Source organism: Pavona decussata, unplaced genomic scaffold, assembly GCF_977016875.1.
Source record: "Pavona decussata unplaced genomic scaffold, jaPavDecu1.1 SCAFFOLD_51, whole genome shotgun sequence".
Taxonomy (NCBI): Eukaryota; Metazoa; Cnidaria; class Anthozoa; order Scleractinia; family Agariciidae; genus Pavona; species Pavona decussata.
This window is the reverse complement of record NW_028145473.1, coordinates 2,376,063-2,392,500: the sequence shown is the minus strand read 5'-3', so window position 1 is coordinate 2,392,500 and position 16,438 is coordinate 2,376,063. Positions and strand designations below refer to the sequence as shown.

General features: G+C 39.3%; 1 protein-coding gene and 1 pseudogene across 9 annotated transcripts in view; both read right to left on the bottom strand.

The window, feature by feature from the left end:
• The window catches only part of LOC146481049 (uncharacterized), a 418,045-nt gene that overhangs the window by 252,250 nt on the left and 149,357 nt on the right, over positions 1–16,438 (bottom strand). For 6 of the 9 annotated variants that reach the window (XR_014864519.1, XR_014864520.1, XR_014864518.1 and 3 more), the window contains exon 1: positions 4,377–4,530. The exons of the other annotated variants lie outside the window; for them this stretch is intronic. The gene's annotated coding sequence lies outside the window, so the exon portion shown is untranslated. Of the gene's footprint in view, positions 1–4,376; positions 4,531–16,438 lie in introns of those variants that run through there. 9 annotated transcript variants of the gene reach the window in all.
• On the bottom strand, positions 8,475–12,720 carry LOC146481054 (uncharacterized; annotated as a pseudogene).

Below are 16,438 nucleotides of genomic sequence, written 5' to 3'. Positions count from 1 at the left end.
CTAGTCTATCCATGTTCAAAAGGAAGCTTCTTGATTTCCTCAGTTAATTGTATGAAATGTCCGACTCTATTACTGTCTTTATAATCTTACCACTGTATGTTAAAAAATCTAAATACAATGTCTTTACTAGTCTTACAGTCCTAACATATCTCCGAGGAGACCTCTCAGTATAAGCCCACGGGTTTCTTAAGGTCTCCTCGCCACTTCTTACTTCTTCTTTTACTATTATTATTCACTGTAAACGTATGTAAGATCTTAGTCTATTATTCACTGTAACTTTCTATAAATGTATGCCGTGGTGAATAAAAAAAAAAAAAACGCAAAAAAAAAACCTGGCTTCTATATTTTGATTTGACCAAAAAAATTAGTTTTTCTCTGAGGAGCAGTATTTAAAAGGAGCCCATTTTTTCTTGAAAGAGGTTATAGTATTGTTGTTAAAAGCTACCTGTTTTTCAATGTCGATGGAGTTCATAACCAATTGTATGTATACTTAATAATAATAATAATCTTTAAACAGGGTGCATTCTCACAAAATTGGTCTTTAGAATGGCCCTGGGAAACTGCTTCTTAGTCTGCAGGTGTATATATAGTGTCTAGCAATGAGAAGAAAATGGTGAAGGAGTAGGCTAGATATGCTGTCAATGAGACATGTGTTTCCAAGTTTACCATGCTTTGTATGATTCTAATGCAACTCTAACCCCTATATCCATCTCATAACAACTGAAAACCTTCTAAGGTTGGGATTCATTGAGGGATGAGACTGCCTGGAGGGACTAATTGAGCTTCATGCAATATGTTATTCTATGCACCGTTTACATCATCAGTTTTTTAAGGTGGTACAGGAGGAGTGTCTACTAAGCGAAGACTGAAGACCCCTCGAAAACGAAGGACTTGAAAATGAAGACCCTAGAAAATGAAGACCCTCTCCAAATTATATCAGTGAGACGAAAGATCAATCGCACAATGCTTCCTTCGGTTGCGTACTGATTGTTTTAAATCAATCGCATGGTAAATTAAATTTGGCAGAAATTCCAATGAAATATAACTAATTTTTGCTCTGTGCAAGCACCCCGGTAAATCTTACGGAAGTCGTCCTGACAAGTCTCGCCAGGGTGTTACGAAAACTAAGATCATGACCCTCGAAAACAAAGACAGACTCTTCTAATAAACAAAGATGGAAGTACCCGTTCACCTCCTTGATGAGGACATATAAATAGGACCCTGGCTGTCACTAGGCTGGTGCTTTGGGAATAACAAAGCCACCTGATCCAAAGAGAGAAAGACTGAGTTCTGGTTGCCTAATCATGCGTTGCTCTTGTCTGGCTTTCAACGAAAATGAAAGGTGTGCGACTCAAAACAAATCCGAAATTCGAAGTCTTTTTCATTCTGATGTAACATCTGTAGATGTTAGCAAAACCAAACATTACAAAGGATGTTTTACAGTGTAACTAGTCTTTATTGAAACTAAAAGATGATAATTAACCTTATATTTCCTTCCTGATTGAAAATAAAGGATCAAGAAATTTGAAGTCAGTTTCTGTTTCAGAAAATTACTTTCCAATTGAAAGAAAATGATCCTTATCAAAGGTATAAAAACACCAAGGAAATAGTAATAAAGACTATAATAACTATTAATCATAATCATAAACAATTAATCATCATAAACATCATAATAATATACACAATAATCGTAACGAATTTGTCTACCTCTGTCATAGCCACCCTTGACAGGAGGCCACTCTATTTTTTGACACAATTCAATTTATGACTTTATTTCACTAATTCTATATTTTAAAGTAACATAATAATAATAATAATAATAATAATAATAATAATAATAATAATAATAATAATTGTATTATTTCTAACACGCAAATTCAAAAAAGCATATGATCAAATGCGCGTGGTACATGAAACATTATGAGATTAATAACAAAACCTAACCTAACGTGACGTATCATACAGGAAAATGCAACCAACAAATTATTCCATTCCAAACTCACACTCAGACATATTCAGATCTGTGTAATCATCACCTAGCAAAGCAAAGCAAAGCAAAGCAAAGCCCCAACCCCCAGGAGCCGAAAGCAGTGGTTAAGAAAGCGCCACGCGCTGTTTCGATATAATGTCGTATTTTTATTAATAGTGCAACGAACTCAACCGGGGCCACCCAACACTGATCAGCCAATCACAGGTCACTTTAAAAACAAAGGAGTCTGGCTTTAATAGCTTGTAAACCAATCAAAAACGAGAACATTTCTTTAAATTTCAAAGTGTCGGTTTTTTCGGTGGCCCTGGTTGAGTTCGTCGTACTGTGAAAGCTTTACTGGTGTTCACTGCATGATTTTGACAGGTTTCGTTTTCATCGAAGTCTTAGTTTTCGTAGTCCGAAACTAAGATGGGGTCTTAGGTCTTTTATCTCCGTTTTCGAGGGTCTTACTTTTTGTAACACCCTGACAAGACTTGTCAGGACGAATTACGAATTACTTACCAGGTGATCAATTTAAAACAAGCAGTACGCGACCGAAGGAAGTGTTGTGCGATCGATCTTTCCTGTCTAGGGTATAATTTTGAAGGGGTCTTCATTTTCAAGGTCTTCGTTTTCTAGGGGGTCTTTGTTTTAAAGCTCTTCATTTTCAATTTAAAACAAGCAGTACACGACCGAAGGAAGTGTTGTGCAATTGATCTTTCCTGTCTCAGGTACAATTTTGAAGAGGTCTTCATTTTCGAGGTTTTCGTTTTCTAGGGGGTCTTTGTTTTCAAGGTCTTCATTTTCTAGGGGTCTTCGTTTTTGAGGTCTTCATTTTCTAGGAATCTTTGTTTTCAAGGGGCCTTCAGTCTTCGGTCTTCGCTTTCTAGACACCCGGTACAGAAGATAAAATTGGTGATTTTTCGCTCTTTTTGTAGGGAATGAAACTCACCAACTATTTGGTCAATCACAATACAATTTTCAGAGCTACAGTGTACTACATAATTTCATCTAGTTTTTTTTTATAAGTCCAGCTTTGGATGATGGGGCATGTCCCAGGACTGGTCCCAGCAACAAGCCTTGCTGACATCTCCTCTTGTGTGTGGCGTGATAATCGATAATTAACCGATAATAAATAACAATTGAAAACATTAATCCAATCGATGTCAGAAATCGATGACCAATCAATGTCAAAAAGAATTTGGGTTTTTTAATTGCCATCAATTTCATTGGTTACCATCGTTGTCATCGATTTGCATATTTTTTCGAAGGCAAAAAAAAAGGCTTAAGTTCAAAGACCAGAGCAGTGCTACTAAATTAAATCTCTTTGGAAGTGACCCAGTTGACCACGATCATGCATTTTATCGATCACTTTCAGCGCGTTCCTGTGATCTCCTTTCTTCTTCTGAACAACTAATTGCTCGCCAACTTCAACAGCAAAGGGCATTCATGGAACCCTTTAACCGAGGGTTGTCCAATACTCACCACTTGTTTGGGTTGTGAAAGTGCCTTTTCAACTCATACGACTCATACGAGTCGTAAAACACTTGTCCACTGGTCAGATTGACACAAGTAATGGCAATCAATAGTAATTAGAGGATTCAAGCTTGTGATTATTAATTGTTCATCGTTTGCCCAATACCAATCGGTAGCAATTAACTATTTGTCATCAATTGCTACCGATTAATCAATTGAATTTCCAATTATCGATCATCAATTGATTATTCCAGGCATTAAAGTGCAACACAACTTGTTGCAACATGTCAGCAGTCACAGGGAAGATAATTCATACGCAAGGCTTGCTTGGAGTTAGTTTACCAATATATCTTTTCTGGACTTTTTTCTTTACAACCAACCTTTCAAGAGAGACAGGCTAATGGGAAACAAAACAAATTATAAGAATGACCAAAGTAAACAGTTCAACCTTTCTCAGAATTAATTATCACTATTGTGTGGAATTGTTACATTTTTTTCAGCATACTTGAAAGCCCTGAAACAACAAATAATTATTTGAGACTAACTGACTCTTGAACTAACCATCTCCCGGTCTACAGAACAGAGCAGCTCACGCGAGATCTCGTCGACTTTTGCGATACTCTGCAGACTGGCATGGATTAACTCGTACCAAGAACGAAACCGGAAGTGTTCGTATGCACTGTGCTGTCTGCAGGCTTCACAATACTAGCTCAAAACCTTCAAATCCACCGGACCATACTTCATTTATGGTCAAACTTGGGATTTGCATTTTTTTATAGGTTGACTAAGTACGACTAACATGGGAAAACATGAGCTTAAGCTTATACAGTGTACACTGAATTATGCCAGTTGCGAGTTTTAGTGCTGTTTACATCCGGTATCCGGCATACGCTTGTCGAGAGTGCTGCTGTGCACATGAAAGTTCTCTTACCTTATGAAAGGGAAAACGTCAGGCCAACATAACAACCGTTACGCAAACGATTCTTCAAGGAATATCAGTCACTCATAAGAAATGCACACAACTGCTTCCTGAAACGGTCCTGAAACTGGCCTATGCTCGTCCCTTCCAGAAGTAAATCGAAACCCAGAATACCCAGTCGCCAATTACGTGTTTTGTGGGGATTGAGGCGCGCGGGGTGTCACGGGAAGAGGAAAAGGAAAAATAGCTGACTCGTCCCCAGTTGGAAGAACAACAAGAAAAAATATTTCATTGAATTGCATTGCCCATTCTTACTGCGCGTAATTTCTTCTTTATTTTCTTTTTCTTTTCTTTTTGTTTTCTTTTTTTTATTAGCTTACGTTTAGCGCGAGCTTGCTCAAAACATGTATTTTTTCTTGATGCTGGTAACGCTAAGCCCAGCCAATAACTAAATGAATCAGGTAACTCTTGAATAATGCAAAGCCACTTGTACAAACAGCAGAAAAGTGAAGGATCTTTGTGTAGATCATCCAGGATCAACAATACTGAATAAAACGTAAAAGCAAATGCAACGCTGATCGGACAGCTAAAAAGGGTAACTTTATTGCCCAATATAGAAAGCAGAAATTAATCTCGTACCCAGATCTCCCACGGTCAGCACGGTCGACATTCCCGAACCGACGACTGAGATCGGGGTACGAGATTAAGCAGAAATGTGAAAAAAGTAAAGCTAAAGAAGCATTTTTAATTTTCATGGGCAAGAGTGTTGAACCCTATGGGATGAACAGACGCGATGAAACTCTGTCTATATCTCTATTTTTATCATGGCTTATGCACACCTTTCTGCTTCCTATGTTTATCAGCCAATCATATGTCATCTTTTTATTAGTATCATTTTAAATATTGTAACCGTTTATTTCCAATTTTTACTTTGCTTTTTACAGCCTTCGAATTAAGTTAGTTTTGTCTAACCGAAATATTGGGCAATAAAATTACCCTTTTTCACTGTCCGATCAGCCTTGCATTTGGTTTTACAATAACTATATGGTTAATTTCTCCTAAACGAGCAGTGTGACCTATCTTTTTTTATCTCGCTATTTTAACTTAGCTATTAACCTCTTAGCTTTTCAACCAGTCACAGACATAATGCATCAGTCAATTCCAGCGGTCTGTTCTGTCGCACTTTGTAATAATCATCGCACTTTGTAATACCTGTCGCACTTTGTAATAAAACTGTCGCACTTTGTAATACCTGTCACACTTTGTAATAACACTTGTCGCACTTTGTAATAAAATAGCTGTCACACTTTGTAATAACAAGTTGTCGCACTTTGTAAAAAATTAAGCTGTCACACTTTGTAATAACAAATTGTCGCACTTTGTAATAAGCCTTTAAATTACTTTTGAATAGGATGTTCTGTGGAAATAAGTGAACTAACTGATCACCCAGGGCACAAACACGTTCATCTTTGATATTTTACTTTGCATACTAAACTGAGGGTATGAAAAAGAAACGCGTTCTCCTCCACGCTTCTCGCAATTTTTATTTGTCTTGACTACGATGTATCTTGACAGAAACACTTTGTCACCACGAATAATGAATTTTAAAAATTGGTTTTGTTAAGCCGCTCCATTGCTAGGAACTAGTTTAATCAGTTGTAAATGATAGCTTAATTCAGGTGTTAAGAAAGGTAGTTATCATGGGGTCTTTAAAAGATCTTATATAAAGATTCGAATTTGAAATATACTGGCATCTCCTGCGGATGAAAATAAAAAAAAAGGCTTGTTTCCGTGGGGTTTAAGAGAGGAAGAAAATGAAAAGCAACTTGCAGGGACATGCTGTATCAGTAAAAGAGCAGAGGGTACATTTTTCTGGTATTGAGAACAGCTGTACAAAATGATACGATCCGGAAACATAGGCTTTGACTGGGAGTCTTCTAAGAAGGTATCGTTAACTATAATTGAATAGAATAATTGTGAAATAGTATCGTATTTTAATTAAAACATTGCATAGCTTAACGTAAGCCAGAACATGTAACAGCAACCATCATAGCGTAATCAGTTTATGTGATATTAGTACTAGTGCAATGAATCAGAGTAATATCAAAATTGTTTTTTTTCAACCTCGAATAAACAACAACGAACTATAACATGAAACGGAATTGACTAGTTGTTTTGAAAAACTTCATAAACAACTGAACAAACAGGATGTTTCTCTCTCCTCAGTTTAAGGAACTGTTTTTCCTTTCAAGTTGGGTGATTCTATTCTAGATTGGGTTGCTCACTAGTTTTATCTAAAAATTTTTTTTCATGTTCATTGTTTTCATGTTTCATTCCTGTGACTCCCCTCCCCCCCCCCCCCTCGTTCCCTCCAAAAAACTCATATACAGAAGTCTTTATCTCCTTTACAAACCCTTTGACTCAACCCTCTCGAGCATCTTTTCATTTTAACCAAGAGTTATCTCCCCTCTGTTCACTTATTGCATTCCATCATTGCTAAGCAAGCTGTGTGATCTCCAAAATAACAATTGCGAGGAGAAAGCGTGAAGGAGAACGTGTTTCTTTTTCATACCCTAAGTTTAGCATGCAAGGTAAAATATCAAAGAAGAACGTATTTGTTCCCTGGGTGATCAGTTAGTTCACTTATTTCCACAGAACATCCTATTCAAAAGTAATTTAAAGGCTTATTACAAAGTGCGACAATTTGTTATTACAAAGTGTGACAGCTTAAATTTTTACAAAGTGCGACAACTTGTTATTACAAAGTGTGACAGCTGTTTTATTACAAAGTGCGACAAGTGTTATTACAAAGTGTGACAGGTATTACAAAGTGCGACAGTTTTATTACAAAGTGCGACAGGTATTACAAAGTGCGATGATTATTACAAAGTGCGACAGAACACGGTCCCCTCCACGGGCCGTCGACCCCGGGAATAAGGATTTTTTAAAAATAAACTGGCAAATGCCCTACGGCCGGACAAAAAGTTGCTCAAATGCCCCGCGATAGTGGCTCAAAAATGTTTTATTTTCTTCGTCTCTTGTCTTTCTTGCAATAAAATCTAAGCTAATCCAGGCCAAATTTAGTCCTAGCTGGGTCTTGATTCCCATAGTATTGTAAAAATACGTCATCCTGCAGCTCTAATGTCCCATTTATGTCTTATCTAGACGTAAAGAAAAAACTTATTGAATTTGTGACAATGCTATAAGGTGAAAAAAGTGAGAAGGTCACTGAAATGTCCTGACCGGGGTATTTGGATGGAAGGCTAATGCCCGACGTTCGAGATGAAAAGTGTGGGAAATGCCCCGCTATTGCTTGGGGGATGGCCAATACAGCTGGGATTGACTGATGCATAATAATAATGATACTGAGAAATCGCGCGCAAGAAACGTTTTGGGTCTATACTGCTTCATCTTGTGCTTCCTTGCCACGAAATTTATCTTGATTTGCCGATTATGCTTAATAATTCTATGTAGGACGTTTTCAGTTTCTTAGTTCTGCTTTATCTATCTAACTTCTGTTACCACCAGACAAGCAATAATTGATCAAATTAACTCATTCTTGAAAGCAAAATATCGCAAGCAATTATGGAGTAAATTGAGTGGATCGTACCTCCTTCGCGCATACAGTGACCCATCTTTTTTTATTATACATCTTGAAATAATACATTAGTGAACAATCACAGAAAGTTTGAGAAAATTTCACGTCTGACTCAACTTTTATTTTGCAGGAATCATGTTAAAGGTAAGGATATTACTTTGAGAGTAGACTGCAAGTAGTCTCTCTTTAACTCAAGCCTGAAGCACGATATTCGCGCGCACGCGAATCGCGGCTTCGCCGGCAACTCGAATATCGTGCTCGCTCAGGTCAGTCTTTTCTGTTCACCCTTCCCCTCGAATTTTCGAGCAAAAGAGAGACTTTCTTCAGTCTTCTTTGAGAGTTCAAAGCTGATAATTTTTTTTGTGAGTCTCTGAGTACTCAATAAGTTTATGACCATTCCGGTTTGGTGAATAGGTTTTCCTAATGTTACGCACCCAAACAGTAAACACAGACACAGTGCCGATCAGTCCCCACTTACTTCACTTTAGCAAACTCACAGAAAATACTACCTTTGAGCTATCAAAGTAAATATCTTATCTTTAACTGACTAAATTTCTTATTTTTTTGGCGTTTTATCCGAAGTTTGGAGGTAAGGATACCGTCAAACTGCCATTCACACTCGGCAGCCGCTTAACGATTTATTTTTCCCAGCCATTGCCGTCTTGAGGAATTTACTGGTATATTTACTGACATTGTCAGTTATTGGAAGTGGCAGCACCACAAGCGTGTTTTAATATTTGCCTAAAACTGCCTTTGAGCCTGTCCATGACAATGTGTATGAAGGTTGAATGCTCCGGATGATGGACTTCTGGCTAACCATTTATATTGCAATGATCACACTACACATGTACAGCTCCGCAATATGGCCTTTACCTCACGCCTGTGAATAGCCATATCAACCGGGCTTCGGTGTTATCAGGCCTTGTCAGCATAGGTCAGACTCCGTGCAAGCGCCCTCTACTGCCGAAGCCGGTGCAAGGCAACCGTAAACGCCAAACCCAGACTATTCACACTGTTGGCTGAGACTTAGGCATTGTTTACAGCGTAAACACCACAGGGAAAGATAGAAATTAAATCCTACTCTTCCCGTGGAGTATATTGCCCCCAGAATTGAAAAAAGAAATACTCCTCGTTTGTGGAGTCAATGGGTTATCCTTGTCAGCTACGAACAATCATACAGCAAAATGAGAAGAAATTAAATACGAGCACCTGGGTCGAGAAAATATTTGTAGCTCCAAGGTCACATTTAATTAAAGACAGTAATACGTAGATTGCGAACTGTCTCTTTATTTTTCTGAAGTAAAGCAAGCGAACCATGCGAGCGAGGAGAGCGGAAATTGCTTCCTGCTTGAGGCAATTATCTCGCGCGCTCTATCTCTTTCGCGCTGCCATGGCCGCCACTTTGTTGAGCAAGGCATTTTCAGTCAATTCTCCCTTGTAGTGCTGAATCAGTTTTTGCATTTGTTGCGGGGGCACCATCAACACTTCTTCCATAGTTTGTCCAGTCTGGTGTCGCAATCTTTACAAATTTCACCCTCTCTCTTGCAACAGTTCTCACACAATAGAGAAATTTCAGTCGAATGAGTTCTTCCTCCAGTCTCTTATATCGTCCTTTCAAGTCCCTATGGTCCTCTACCAAGGCGTCGTACTTCCAGCATTGCTTTCTTGTAACAAATACAACAATGACTTTAACGTTTCAGCAGACATTGACAGAGCAGATGGTTCATCGACGTCTACAAGCCACTCCCTCTTTGTCTCATCAACACCTCTCGTCGTCGCTTGAGTGAATTTTTCTTCTCGCTTATCTCACGCAGCATCCTTTTATGTCGTCTCAACTGTGACATCAAAGGCGGTTGAACAGGAATCTTTTTTTAACAGGTTGAGCACGATTTCACTGACAACATTGATCTGATCCCCATTGGCATGCCTTAACATCTCTTGTCCCTTGTAACGATTGGCTTGATGAAAAATCGATTTGATGAAGGGCAAATTGCCTTTGAGGGTCTTCATACTGCCCACGGTCTTGGATTTGACTTGTAATGACCTCTGGTTCCAATCTCTCCCATTCTTTTATAATGTTTACCTCTTCCTAGTTTGAAACCCAACTCGACAGAAGCCCATGGTTAACTCAACAATCCACCTCTTCCCCCTTACCGTCGTCGTCTTGGTTGGTTCGACATCACACCTTCCGTCTTTACTTGGTTCTGTCTAGTCCAACCTGGTCCAACTGAGTAGATGTAACCACCTCTTTTATATTCTTTGTGTCCGGTCTAAAATTCTTTGTTAAAAAATGGTTCTTTTTTCTTGAGTGCTTTTTGACACCGTGACCTGCAGTTGCACTCACGGCTCATGAAGCTGCCGCCCTACCGATCAGGTCAGCTAATGGAATGAGAAAACGTGCTATACCACCTTTCTGTTTTCTCCTCTTCTTCGTAGGTCCTTTAGTTTATCGTACCATGCTTGTCCACAGCGGTCAGGTTGGACGAGATTCCTTTATATGTTGTCTAAGGGGACATACACGAACATTGCATGGTCTGTTTGGGAACATCGGTCGGTGATGGGTGCCGTAAAATCCGAGATGGTTTTGTCCAAGGTCTGCATGTTGATGAGAAACCCAACCAATTCTTCTAACGGTAATCCTCGCATGTGGGTTCTCAGTTCTATCAAAGCTTTTTCGTAGGTTGTAAAAGCAAATTTGGACATGTCCACTTTCAAGGCGAATTTTTTGAAACGTTCCATCCTTTGATGACCGTGCCAACCGCCAACTTGCAAAATGGTAACGATGATACTGTTCTGGAACACGGATCCCACAATCATGCCGATGGCCATGACCAACAGTGAAGCACTATTGAGAAGAACGTTACAAAGTCTGAAATGATAACACATCCGACGAAGACACCACCACTGCTTGTGATAGAAACTATACAACAAGTCTAATTTTTGAAGTAGGTTCAGTTTCAAGGCCTCGCCGACGCACAAATCCTCCGTCAGACACACTTTGGTAGCCATTTTCAACCGGATACTCTCGAGGACGATCTGCTGACCACCGGTGCACCTCCATCTTTATAGGTCGTCGTGATGGTATTGGTAGTCGTGATGCCTGCGATTCTACGTCCCGCAGCCGTTTGTCTTTGATCGTTGAGCAACACTTGAGGTTGTCCTTACATATCGTCTTGTTTCATGGGTGAAGCCATCGATGAAGATGAAGAAAAGAACGTAGAAGGTGTTGGAACCCATCGTTTCCTCCTTCTTCTTCCTTGCCCACCCACAGTTGTAGTAGTAACCATCGTTGTGGTTCTTCCTCTACGCCTTCTACATTCACGTCTTCATCTAGTTGCTGTTCTGGTCGTGGGTAATTGACTTGGACTTGGGGGTGTCCACGGTGATTGGGCCTCCTTGGATGCGTAGGCACACCGATACCAACTGGACGAACAGTGGGTGTTCTTGGAGGAGGTGGTGTAGGTGAGAGAGAACCCAGTGAGGCCGGACTGTAGAATAGTGGATCAAGATCAATGTTATCTTGTGACAAGGCATCTTGAAGGATGTCTCTGGTCACAGTTCATCTCGCTATATTCGTACAACCGGTACCCACCCCAGCAGGACGAAGGGGTGTGTAGATGCGTCTCACTCTACGGGGTGACAAAATATCCTCAGGTCCTCCGGTGGCACCCGAAGCCACGATTCTGGTTCGTTCTCGTTGCATATCCAGGTTGAAGTCAGTGGGTGATACATAAGGATCGTCTTCCATTGTAGTCTGCTGCTTTTATCTAGATCTTGCATTTCGTCTTTGAAGAAATTGATGGTTTCTACGTATGAGTCTATCTCCTCGAATTGCTGACTCTCGATGAGTTTAAATACGTTCTGGAGAGGCTCTGTCAAAAGATTGTGGTGCAGATCCCACTCATCCAATGAACAGATATGGCATGAAAACCTTTTCAACAATACTTTTTGGTAAAGCAATTTCTTAGCTTTTTCCATCAGAGTTTGTACGAGCTCTCTGAAGTACGATTCGTTGACTTCATCCACGTACGGTCTTATCTCTTCCCATCATCTGGTCTTGATGAGATTTAGGATGTTTTGCAGGTGGTTGTAATCCGTGTCATAAGGATGCATGTGGTTGACATGGTCTGAAAAGATGCTTTCCAACGCATTTTCAAACGGATACTCTTTGACAATCTCTTTCACTATGATAGGATCAGTCCTTTCCATCTTGAGCGTTCTGTAATAACGCGTCCAGCCTTCGTCCTTCAAAATATAGCTGTAGAGTCTGACGTCATCGGATGATGCAGGATGAAGATCCAATAACATGTAACCAAAGCGACGTGAGGTAGCCCGATGAAAGACCTGAAGCACCTCCTTCCAATGAGAGGGAAACGATTTTTATAACAAATTTCGAATACCCAATCCATCTCGAGGGTTTTTGAAGGCCACAATGTAATGAGCATTGCACGAAATGCTCTTGGCATATTTACCCATGAGAAACATGTCTTGACAAAGATGCAAGACCGTGATGTTTCGATGATGGGAATGTTTGGTGAAGAGATCCAAGACGCGTTTTTCATTGCCTATTTCATCCATCAAGTCGTCCATGACAAAGAGGCCACCTTGAGGAAACCATTTGGTCAACTCGCTCAACTCCGGAATTCCCTCGTGAAAATGGATGCCACGTTTTTCCATGCATCGAAACCTGTCCTGCCACGCTCCGTAGGAATCATGGACGACATTCGGAGGAGATTGAAACAACTCCAAATTGTCTAGCAGCAATCATTCTGTGAAATGGGTTTTCCTACTATCTTTGTTGTGTTTAAATTTAAATCTTAACTACAGTTGAACCTCTACTAAGGGACACCTCCTCGATGTGCATATGCCTCCCCTACAGGACACTCAGCAATGGTCCCAGCCACATACGAACACTGCATTGTTAATCTTCCATAAGCAGACACCTATTCTAAAGGGACACTGAATGTGGTCCGAGGGCACCCTTCTGTTCACACAAGGGTCCTGTTTGAAAGGGGTTTGACCATAGCTTTCCTCAGTGGTCTCAGGATAGGGTAACAGTTGTACAGTGATAATTGTGATAATTGTACCTTCAGATTCATTTTACCACTTAGGGCACTAAACATAATAATGCAAATAAAATTTGTATTTGTGTGCACTACCACACTGTGGCACAATCACTCCCGTCACCTTTGTTATAGGGGCTTTGGGACTTTGACTTTGACTTTGTCTTATATTCTTTATGTGTCGACAAACCATTCCACCATGTCAAATATACCATCTTTGCTTAATCTTCAAGGAAGCTGTTGCTCCTCATTTAAATATGACATACACTTCTCCAATTCATAGACATTGGTTTGCTTGTTGGCCAAGGCCTTGGAAGCTTAAAAGGTTGTGTAGCCATTTACATTGTAGCCATATACAAAGGCTGTCATATTTTGTGTTCCTCCACACATTTGCCTTTGACACGAGAAAAATGACTCTACAAAGTCCTTTAGTTTCTGAAGGATTAAAAACAGTTCCCCGTATTCATTTATAAACTCTTGGGTCCCAATGAAACATAGTAGTTCATTGGTAGCCGCAATTGTCACTGGAAAATTGTAAAAGAAGATATTAAGTAATAATTCTAAAGTAAGTAAATAAACAATCTTAAGTAAAGCAATCAGGCTTGTATGTCCTGTTTTTTGAGCAACCTCGTTAGTGGTTCTGTGAGACCTTTGATGTACGGAAGGGTCGCGAACTCTCGTGTGGGTGGCAGGTCAACACATTTGCATACATACATACATACATACATACATACATACATACATACATACATACATACATATACTTTATTTATCCTCGAATTTACAGAGTAGCTTTGAATAGCTGATATCTTCGAGAAAATAAATACTAGAAAGAAAGAGTAAATAGACAAAATAAAATAAAATGAAATACAATTACAATTACAATTCTATCATTATATATACACTATATACATACAACATTATATACACTGTGGAAAGGCCTCAAAGAAAAGGCCTCAAAGGAGAGGCGACAAGTTCTTCAGGTGTACAGACTGGTGGTGCAAAACACTTCTTCTTTGTAATTTGGGTAATAAGGTTTGTAGGGTAGCCATAGACCTCTTTCATAATGGAGGGCATAATTAGTATTCTTTTATGTGCATGCAAATAAGCCTTCTTGACCTCGCTTTTGAGTGAGAATACTTTTGTTTTTACACATGCTAACGAGGCCAGGAAGGCTAATTTAAATGCATACAAAAGAATAACAATTAAGCCTTCCATTTATGAAAGAGGTCTATTGGATTCCAAAGCGGTGTGAACATGTTTAATTTCTTGATCTTTCCCTGTTTCAGAATTGGGTAAATTCGTGGCTCGATGTATAAAGCAGCAGTGCTAATTTCGTGATTCTTGTTCTATTATTGGTATTTTACGTATTCCTTGGAATACGTGGGGCTTAAAGCCACCAGCTGTCTAACATAATGTAGTTCTTGCTGAGAATTTTAAAAACGTCTGCCACAAAATGTACAACTCTGACAATAACGTCCGCATCCAACTCCTCTTAGCTCTTTTGTCGGCCATGATCATTTCCCTGCAGTACTATGCGTTAGTCAACGTTTCTCATCATAGCGTTGTAATGTGATCGTTTTGGCCGCGCAGAAAATGAACTTCTTTTCAGCGTAACTAGCGACGACTTGGGGCTTAAATGAACCGGCTAACATGAAAATATCAGCTGAGGTTAAATTTTCTATAGGCCAAAAATAAATAAATAAATAAATAAATAAATAAATAAATAAATAAATAAAACTCATTTTCATCGCCTTGATGCTACTTATCTAGTTCAATTAGTATATTCATAGTTACTTTTCGGCAATTTAAGAATTTTATTTGCAATAAGTCTTCTTCGTGGCGAAAGTTGGATAATTCAACCTTTATTCCGTGTAAAAAAAAGTTTGTTGGGTGGCCACGGTGAGGCGGGTCGCACTGTAATTTATAGCAACAAAAAACAAATTTGTTGTGTTATTAATTATTTTTAGACCTTTTTGGCAACAAACCTGTTGATGACAAAAGCTAGAAAAACAGCCCTTATTAGCAAAAATGTGTGACAACGCTAAACAGCCATCTGTTATTATCTTTGACATGCACAGAACTCATAATTATTCAACACATGTGAAGAACAACTTTTTCCCTATCCATGGTAAAAACGGCTTTTTTTGTCCAGGAGTCAACGACCATTGCGAAGCTATTGCTATAAAGGTAAGTTGCATAAAGGAATGCAATCGAAAAAATGTTGATAACGCGGCTAAACACTCAGTTATCGGTCGGTTTGCCTGTAGTTAACGTAGGATGATCAGGGCGCCCAGCAAACATTATTCGAATGTTATCCTGTGTTCCCGTTTCAGTAGCCCTAAAGGCATATTTTATTAGCTAATACAGTGCGATCTGCTCGGATGTCCAGCTTAAAAATTTTGTTTGTCGCAGGACGTTTTAAGAAACGGAATTTTATTTTCAGAATTTACGAGCTGCTGTTGACTAAATACAAAAATGCTGGCTGATTTTATTCGCAGTTTTAACGACATATTTGCCTCCTCGAAAACGAAAGAAATCAGTTTTCCGGTGATATAAAATTTTTTCGATTTGACATTTTGCAGAATCAAACTGTAGATTGTGTTTAAAACTAAATACGAATTTCTGAGGCGATTAATTAAGGCCATCCAAACACTGATATCCACAGAAATGAGCCTTTGGGTGCACCTGCATGATCAAGCCAGTATACGGCTACTTTTATACTCTATGTAAGCGCAATGTAATGAAGCAAGAAAATATTTTGATCTATGCCAGATACAGGATCTAAAATCCCGAATACAAATCTACGCTAGCTTGCCTTCGCTTAAAGAGTATTTTTAGCGCTTCATTTTCGGGTAGGGGATTTTGCGTTTCAAAACTAGTTGGCATTGACAATGATTACGACTTCAAACGCTAATATGCTCGGTTCAAAGGTCGAACTTTACTTGAGCCGAACTAATGGTAGCTAGCTTTTTGCTGCCTAATTTGCATAAGGTTCGGCCGTCCTTAAGCCACCTGCTGACATGATGTGTATTTATCCCAGGTGGGTTACTCGGTATAAACATGACGGGGGGGTCCGACGGAGCCTCATATTTTGCACCCAAAAAAATACATGGACATTATATTGTGCACCCAAAAAAATACAAGACTGGACATTTTAGACCCAAAAAAATACACTAAAAATGCAATTTTAAGAACAGTATACATACTGCCTTTCTGCTGAAATTCGGCACTCCGGTTACATGCAGATTATTCTATCATGCTTTTGGATCTTGCGGGAACTTTGGCTTGAATTGCGTAAGAACTATTAGCCTGGCGGAAATTCAAACCCAAAAAAATACGCGCAGATTTTTCAGACCCAAAAAAATACACGGTTAAATCTTCAACCCCAAAAAATACAGGAGTTGAAAATT